Source organism: Hipposideros armiger, unplaced genomic scaffold (genome assembly GCF_001890085.2).
Source record: "Hipposideros armiger isolate ML-2016 unplaced genomic scaffold, ASM189008v1 scaffold_26, whole genome shotgun sequence".
Taxonomy (NCBI): Eukaryota; Metazoa; Chordata; class Mammalia; order Chiroptera; family Hipposideridae; genus Hipposideros; species Hipposideros armiger.
The window spans coordinates 6,387,254-6,396,327 of NW_017731376.1; the positions used below are offsets into that span (position 1 = coordinate 6,387,254).

General features: G+C 37.6%; 1 pseudogene; it reads left to right on the forward strand.

Moving 5' to 3' along the window:
- Positions 1–3,695: 3,695 nt before the first annotated feature.
- LOC109379448 (60S ribosomal protein L39 pseudogene) lies at positions 3,696–4,142 on the forward strand (annotated as a pseudogene).
- Positions 4,143–9,074: the final 4,932 nt, after the last annotated feature.

Below are 9,074 nucleotides of genomic sequence, written 5' to 3' on the forward strand. Positions count from 1 at the left end.
CACTGCTGTGAAGTAGTACTAAGAGTGAGGGGCAAAAGGTGATTAGGTCTGAGGTCTGATTAGAGGAAAGAGAGCTTAAAATCGATACAATAGAGGATGGAAAAGAAGTGACAAAAGAAACATGTAGTTGAGCAATGTTGAGGGACCAGCTGAAATTAACAACGATAGAGTGACCCATGGATAAGAGAAGAGGGTCTCAATTTGTTTCTTTTCTGCTCAACATACATGATGAATAATAGGCAAATGATGGACAGTCTATCATCAACAGTATTTATTAAAGCAGGGGCTGCTTTACAAATGAGATAAGCTGGAGTTAACTACAATGTCTAAAGTGCTGTTTTTCCCATCAACCCTATGCTGTCTTCAAGCAGAACATCATTAGAACATTTAGAACCTAAAAAAAACCCCAAAAAAACTGTTATTGCCCCTTGTTCTGCTATTGTATGGGGAAAAATATATTCTGAACTTGAATAGATTTGGGGGTTACTGCTCCAAGAAAATCTGAGCCCAGCAAGCATGAATGTGAAAAATACAGAGCAACCCTATGACACAGCAATCTGATTCCTAGATATTTACCCAACAGAAATGAAAATATGTATCCACATAAAGATTCGCCCAAGAGTGTTTATAGCAGCTTTACTTATAAGAGCCTCAAACTGGAAATAGCCCAAGTGTCCATCAACAGTATAATACACTGTGGTATAGTCTTACAAGGAAACACTACTGAGCAACAACAAAGAATGAACTATTGGCACATGAAACAACATAGATGAAACTCAAAAACATGCTGCGTCCAAGAAGCCTTACACAAAAGAGAACATACTTACAGACTGTATGGCTCATTTATATGAAGTTCTGAACAGGCTCATCGATGGTTAAAAGAAAATCAGAATAGTGACTAACACGACTGGGGGTGAGGACAAGAATTGATTGCAAAGGGGCATGGGGACTTTCCTGGGGTGATAATATTCTTTATATACCTTGATGGGGAGTTGGGGTACTCAATTGTATGTAGTTGCCAAAACTCACCTAATTATACACTTAGATTTGTGCATTTCACTATGTAAATTATACCAAAGAAAGGGGAGAGGGTGGGGGAAAAGGAAAGCAAGAAGAGAACCATAAATAAAAAAAAAATTCACAGTTTGAAATGAGCTGAAGCCTGCAACATACTTTGAGATGCAGTTAGTTTGGTTTGATGAATAGTGAGGTGGTTAGATATGTGATAAAGATACAAAATATTAATTGTAGATTCTAGATGGTGAGTGTGGTTCATGTGCAATTCTTTCAACTTTTCTGTAGCTTAAAAATTTTCATACTAAAAAATGTGAGGGTATGTAGGAATGTCTTTTTGCCTTTTTGAAAGATTTCATTAACCTTTGGGCAAAGCTACTTTCAAGGAAAGCATTTCTTATGGTTCTTGCCATATTTTAACAAATGGATCTTAAAATGTCATACATACCATCTGCATTCTGGTAATAACAACTATTGATCACTACCACTGTGCCACCACCATCTCTGGATCATTGGGGCTGTCTCAGGCACTACAACTAATTATACGTTATTATCCTCACATAGAAATTAACAGCTTTCTTTATTGTTTAACAAAAAGCTCTAGGTTGAGTCACATCTTCAGAACTTCCATACTGCCAGGACAAACAGATGTCCAAGAGGAAAATAATGTCTGTGACAGATAATGTATTAGCAAAATGCATTATTCAAATAGGTTATGATGCTATGGGACAGTGTGTGTGTTGTGTGTATGTCTGGGCGGTTGTGAGCCGAACTGAGAGAAGAGAAATTTATTTAAGAAAGATGATCATACTATAAGCCATACAAAGGAACAGTAACTTTAATCCAATTTCTATAGAGGGAGGAACCTGGTTCCTGTTCTTTTTTTTCTTAAGTTCATATCCGATGCCATATGATACTGTCACCTGGCAATGGGGTGTGACAAAGGCTGCCTGGATTTGGCACCTCCAGCTCTTTTGTGGCTTTTCTTTCTCAATAAACCTTTGACAAAGGTCAGGTGTTTGAAAGGTTGGATTTTTTCCTTGTTGGGGCTAAGCGTTTCTTGCTCAGAAGAATGATTAAATGTCTGAGTGTCAATAAATAAATGGTTTCAGTGAAGCTTTTTGGACTACATTTCCTTAAAGGCTGCTTGGTGGCGTGTCTGGGGTTGGTTTGGTTTTGTGTGAAACTAGTAAATAAACAATGTAATTACCGGGCTGCCTAGTCCCCATGCATGGCTCCTGATACCTGCAGAGCCACACATGTGACAAGAGAGCAGGGATAAAATATCTTCACCTAAAACTAGGAGTCAGAGGCTCTGAGCTTCCACATCGACTGATAAAATGCCAAGGTGGTCAAGTGGCAGAAGCCGGATTTGAACTAACGCCATCTCAGGAGCACCAGGGCAGCTGTGGCAGCACTAGAAACAACATAGAAGTTATGTAAATATCTACGAGGAAAAAATAACCCCGTAAGCCAGCCTTGAACAAAGCCATATCAGTCTCTGATTAACGTTTTTCTGAGGTATGTACAGAGGCCATAATTCAAACCTGATTCATGAAGCAGTTCCCACTAGTACTGGCTGTGTACAGGGGGATGTATCAGAATGAATTAGCGATAGGAGCCCCACATCGGGCAAGTTCAGGGGGATCTGGTCAGTTCATTCTATTTTTACAGACACCTCCCACTCCCTGCTATGCTGGCATTAGGGAGAGAATGGAAGTNTCCAATTTGGGTCAGATTTTTTTTTAACCATGAAATGTATTTATTGGTAGTTTCTCCATAGTAGACTTGCTACCTAAAGATAGCATGTATCATATGATGCTGGGCAGGAATAATCTCCTAAAGCACATTTTGGAAAGAATAATTAAAAATAAACAAACAAAAAAACATGTCTATTCTATAGATTCAGGAAATATCCCAGAATACCGGGAGAGTTGTGTTAAATTCTCCCTTCACATTTGTCCTTTTCAGTTTCTTCTTTATTACCTTTTTTTCTTATATCTGTGGCTGAGTTGTCTGACACATACAAAACTATAATTTTATTTTTGTTGGAGATGATACTCCTGATCAAAGATTGAAAGACCATATTTATTATTTTGTTTCCTTTCTCTCTGAATGTAGTTTTTTCTATCAGCCCAATTTCTCTCTGTTGCATTTGTTTGCTTATCTTTGCCTCTCTTCTGATTGCTTATTTTCTGTGTCACATTATAGTGGGTGAACAGAAATTAACTTTATTTCTTTTCTGACCCAACTTTCTGTCTCTGCCTTTTAATTTAGGGAAGTTTACACTATTTATATTTAGGCTATGTGCTGAATCTCTCTTCTGTTGTCTTATTTTACCATTTTCTTAATACCTCCGGGTTGCTTCCTTTATTTTCAGACTTTTATTTTTAACTTTTGTGTTATTTTTAATTTTCTCTAGCATGTTGCAAGGTATATGTTGTGTTCTAAAAATTCTTGTGAGAAAAAGTATTCTTTTTATCCTCCTCTTTAAAAAGCATATTTACATAAAGTGGTACCCAGATGAAGTTTTCATGCAAGGACAACAGGTGTCAACTGGAAGCATCTTGGGCAAATAGGGATGGCTGGTTACCCATCTCTGGGTGATAGGAATGAGAAGGTGCAGGTGTGGGGGTGGGTAGACGATTTCACTTTGGTATATTCTGTATCTAAGGTGCTTGATGGACATCCACATGGAGGTGCTCAGTTGGCAGTTGAATACATTGGCCAAAACCAGGAGTGAGCTCTGGGCTTGATATAAGGACTTCAGAGTCATCAACAATATAGCTAAAAAATAGAACCATGAGATTCAATAAGAAAATAGAGCCCCTAAGTATGCAGTGTTAAAGAAAGAAAAGACTGAATTCTGAAGAACATTGCTTAATGTTCAATAAAAAAAGACTACAAAGGAGATTCATAAATTGCAGCCAGACGAGCAGGAAAAATAAAGAGGGTTGACTCCATCCTTTGCTGTGTCTTTTCACAAGACTTTCAGAAACAAGTGATTTCTAGCCAAGGAACAAAAGCAGAGTTGTCCCATTCTGCCATGGATTTGGATGAAAACTCGTAATAAAATCAGTTACAACTCCAAAAGGAGACATTGGAGAAGAAACAAGTGGGGTCTATAAGGAATCGCACATGAGGTGGCACCATATTTATATTTTATCAAGGTCACTAGCATCTTTCCACATCAAGCTGAAAACATCACCACTATTTGGACAGCTGGACAAGCCTTATTGAGAAAATAATTCTTCTTTTTGTTTCTATGCTTCTGTACTAGTAGGTTGGCTCAGTAATAAATATGATACCTTTTATTTAAAAAAAAGAGAGAGGAGTGTGGTAATGGAAGCAGATAAAGTGTTTCAGAGAATAAGGATTGGCCAATCAGTGTTAAATGACTCAAGGGTCCAGTAAGAAAAGGGCTGTTCATGTGTCTTAGAGGTAGCAGCACCAAGGGCATAATTCGCAGTTTTGGTGAAGTGAATCTGGAAGCTAGATTGCTATGAGTTAACCAGCAGTAGAAGGTGAGGAAGTGGAAATGCAAAGTATACATAACCCTTAGAAGAAAACTGTAAATGGAAGCTGAGAGTGAGAAAGAGGGAGGCAGGATTAAAGGGAGATTTGCTTAAATTTGGAGAGTTTTCAAGTTGTTGGGATACGTTGATAGGAGACAGTCGGAAAAGTAGGAGGAGCTCAAGACAGGAAAGAGACAGGATCGTCATTTGCGTGAGGTCTGCTAGCAGGCCGGAGGAAACGGTAAATAATTAATGAACCTTAGATAGCAGATGGGTGAGGAATGGGGTGGATCCCTGCTCAGTGTCTTCATTTGATGTGTCTTCCTGTTCTGTGGAGACTAGAAAGCAAAAAGCTGTCCCAGGATCCCTTGCAGACTTCAATTCAGACAATCCTATGCAAGATGAGAAAGGTGGCAGGACATGAGGCAGAGGCTGTACTTTGCCTACTTCTGCTTTTTCTGCTAGCAGGCTGTATGGGGACACACTGGATTTTTTTTAGCCATGTCCCAGTGTCCAGGTGCTCTGTGGATGTCAAGAGGCAGAATGACGGGCATGTTTTTGCTGCCTATGCAGATCCATTAGGCATGGCACAACTCTAGGGCCATCACTTGCAGCAGCTCACCAGTTCATCACAGCTAAGGCAGCATTCCTGGAGTAAAGAGGTCCAATGATCATTCCCAAACCCCGTCCTTTCTGGCTGTGGAAGAGGAGGCAGTGCTCTGGGAGGATTCGTTGTTTGGTGTTATCAAGCTTACTTGCTACCCTAGATTTCCAAGGATATTATAAGTATTGAATTCTATGCATTAAATTTAATTTTGTTTGAAATAGCTAATGTAATTTCTGTTTTCTGCAAGTGAATTCTGATAGAGAGGAACATCTACTCTTGTATAAGGAGAGAAGGAAGAAAGGATGAGTGTAGGTATAGATAAATTAGTTTTTTTGGTGACGGCAACTTCCTCAAATCCAGAAAATTTTAAACTGGGGTGTGCGGAGCCCAAAGCGGTTCCTGGGTAGAATTCAGAGCATCTGTGAACTTAAGTGAAAAAAGGTCACATCTCCTTCACTAACCTCTAACTAAAATTTAGTATTTTCTTCCGTTCTGAATGTAGGCATCAAACTATAGCATTAGCAGTTCTTGTGACTTTGCCTTAATAGAAATCACAGATATTTTCATATTATGTTAGAGTTGTTGTAGACCTCAAAATACTGTTTATGCCTGTAACGACGGTAATTATTAGACTCCTGATGAATCTTGTTCTATAATGCATTTATAAAGAGGCACATATTACTATATCACAATTAAAAAAAATTAATTATTGGGCCGGCCAAGTGGCGTGTTGGTTAGGAGTTGGCTTGGGACACCGGCTCTGAGCAGCANGGGGGTGGGGGAGGAAAGTGCTACAAATACTGGTAGGGATTTGAGCTAAAGTCAGTGTTAATCTTGGTAGCATAGCCAAGTCACTTGCCTCCTCTCTAGCACATGCCAGGGAAGAGCATGGCTAGTCCTGTAACGACACCAACACTAAAACGGGGAGGGGCAGATAAGGAGCTTTGAATGAAAGAGAAAAATGAAGATTGTCCAATTCAAACTTCCCATTACTTCCTAGCTTTGTGACTGTAGGTAAATCATAATCTCTCTGTGCCCTGAGCTCTTTGTCCATAAATTGAGAATAACACCTATTTCATGTAGGTTAGGAGAATTATGTGTTAACACCTGTTGAGCACTGAAAATGGTGTCTCGATATAACTTCTCTAAAAATAGATGCACAGAACCTAACTGATTTGCAGAGGCCTTGAATTCACATGGCTGGCTCTCTCCTCTTTCTCCCTCTCTCTCTCAGATATGAACCTGGTCTTCAGAATAAAGGAAGACCTAAGAGGAGAGGATTTCTCACGACACATTTGGTCAAGTCAATCTCAAAAAGTCAAGGAACATATTGTTCACTGACCACAGCAATCCTGTTTGGTAAAATCTCAGGTTACATTCATTTGCACTAACATTTTGACTCTGACACTAAAACTTTCCTTTGGTTGCCAGATATATGTATTTGGCACTCGGATGTATGAGTATTTTATCGACTTTTGCTCTAGCGCTGAGTCAAAGAGTCCAGTGACTGATTTAGGGACACTCATTCTTCTTCTTTTTTTATCCCAAGTCGTCAACAATATTTGGCACATAGAGAAGGTGCTCAAGACATGTTTTGTTGAATTAAAAGTGGAAAAATACATTGGGTATGCTTCTCATAGTCATAAGTTAAATAACCGTATCACACAGTCACCCACAAGCCTCTCATTTAAGAATGTAGTCTTATTTTCCTCATTCATTTTTCTGCTTATACTAAAACCTTTATCAGTTAAACCACAGTATTAAATGGAATGTTACCATATCACATTATAGTATGTGTAATTTACATTTTTAAAAAGTTAATAAGATTGTCATCCTAGGGGAGAGGTACTCTTTAGTGGTGAGCTATTTTTTCCCTAAAAACTCCCAGAGAATACTAATCCCTTATCAGATATATGGTTTTCAAATAGTTTCTCTCATTCCATAGGTTGCCTTTGCACTCTGTTGGTTATTTTCTTTGCTATGCAGAAGCTTTTGAGCTTGATGTAGTCTCACTTGTCTACTTTTGTTTTTGCTGCTTGTGCTTTTGGTGTCATATATAAGAAATCATTGCTAAGATGAATGTCACGAAGGTTTCCTTTTGTTTCCGTCTTGAAGTTTTATAGTTTCAGGTCTTACGAGTATGTTTGCATCTTCAGTCCTTATGAGTTGATTTTTGTGCATGGTGTAAGATAAGGGTCCAATTTCATTTTTTTGCATGTGGATATCCAGTTTTCCCAACACCATTTGTTGAAGAGACTGTCCTTTCTCCATTGTGTGTTCTTGGCACTCTTGTCGAAGATCAGTTGACCTTATGCTATAGACGGAATGTCTGTGTCTCCCTAAAATTCCTATGTTGAAACCTAAGCCCCAATGATGATATGTGGAGGTGGAGCCTTTGGGAGGTAATTAGGTCATAAGAGCAGAGCCCAAATGAACGGGATTAGTGCCCTTATAAAACAGACCCCAGAAGGCTCTCTCACCACTTATGCCATGAGAGGTTATAGCAGTTCTCTATGAACCAGAAAATATGATCTCAACAGACACCAAATATCTTGACACCTTGATCTCAGACTTCCTGGCCTCCAGACCTGTGAGAAATTAATTTCTGTTGTTTATAAGCCACCCAGTGTATGTATTCGTTAGTCTGGATGGACTAAGACACCATAAATGTATGAGTTTACTTCTGGGCTCTCTATTCTGTTCCACTGGTGAATATCCCTGTTTTGATCAGTACCGTACTATTTTAATTACTGTAGCCTTGCAATATATTTTGAAATCAGAAAGGATAATACCTCCAACTTTTTTTATTTTTCCTCTCAAGATTGCTTCAACTATTCTGGGTCTTTTGTGGCTCTGTATGAATTTTAGGATTTTCTTTCTTTTTTTTTTGGTAAAAAATGCCATTGGGATTTTGACAGATATTGCACTGAATCTGTAGATTGCTTTGGGTAGTATGGACATTTTAACAATATTAAGTCTCCCAATCCATGAACATGGGATATCTTTCCATTTATGTGTCTTTATTTCTTTCACCTATGTTTTGTACTTTTTGTTGTACAAGTCTTTTTTACCTGGTTAGTTAAGTTTATTTCTCAGTATTTTATCCTTTTTGATGCTACTCTACTGGGATTGTTTTCTTAATTTCTTTTTTGGGTAGTGTGTTCTTAGCAAATACATATATAACTGATTTTTGTATGCTGATTTTGTATCCTGCAACTACTAAATTCATATATTAGTTATAATTGTTTTTGTGTGTATGTGCATCATCCTTAAGCTTTTCTACATATAAGATTCTGAGGAGTTTTATAATTGTTTCATAAATGGTACTAAGACAACAGGTTATTAGGAAAAAGTTAGATCCTGAATTATATTAAATGAGAACAAAAAATATTTAGAGGGAAATACAAGGCCTTAGGAAAAAGGCCTTCCTTATTCCTAAATTAGAAATAAGGAAGTCCTTTTCAATTATTAAAACAAGTAAAATTTTAATAGAACACATAAGAAGTAAACGTTTTTCACCTTAGAAGACACAATCTACAGAAATGCAAAGACCAAAGGGAAAGGTATTTGTGACACAGATAAATGGTTACTAATTCTTAACTTTAAAAGAGCTCATAAGTCATTAGGACATTTATTAAGTACATCAAAACAAACAAACAAACAAAAAACCAAACAGCAAGATCAACCAATTAAGAAAAGAATACAACAGACAATGAACATGAAAAATTATTCAACTACAGAATTAAATAAATGCAAATAGCTGGATAACACTTTCCTTTAATAAATTGACCTTTATGTTTTTATAACAACCAATAGTAAAAAGCCTTTAAAATAGCAATACGTTTTGCTTCAAAAATTCCTGTTCTTGAAGTATAACCAAAGAATGTAATCCTGTTCATGAAGTATAGCCAAAGAGACATCTAAACAAATATTTTTTT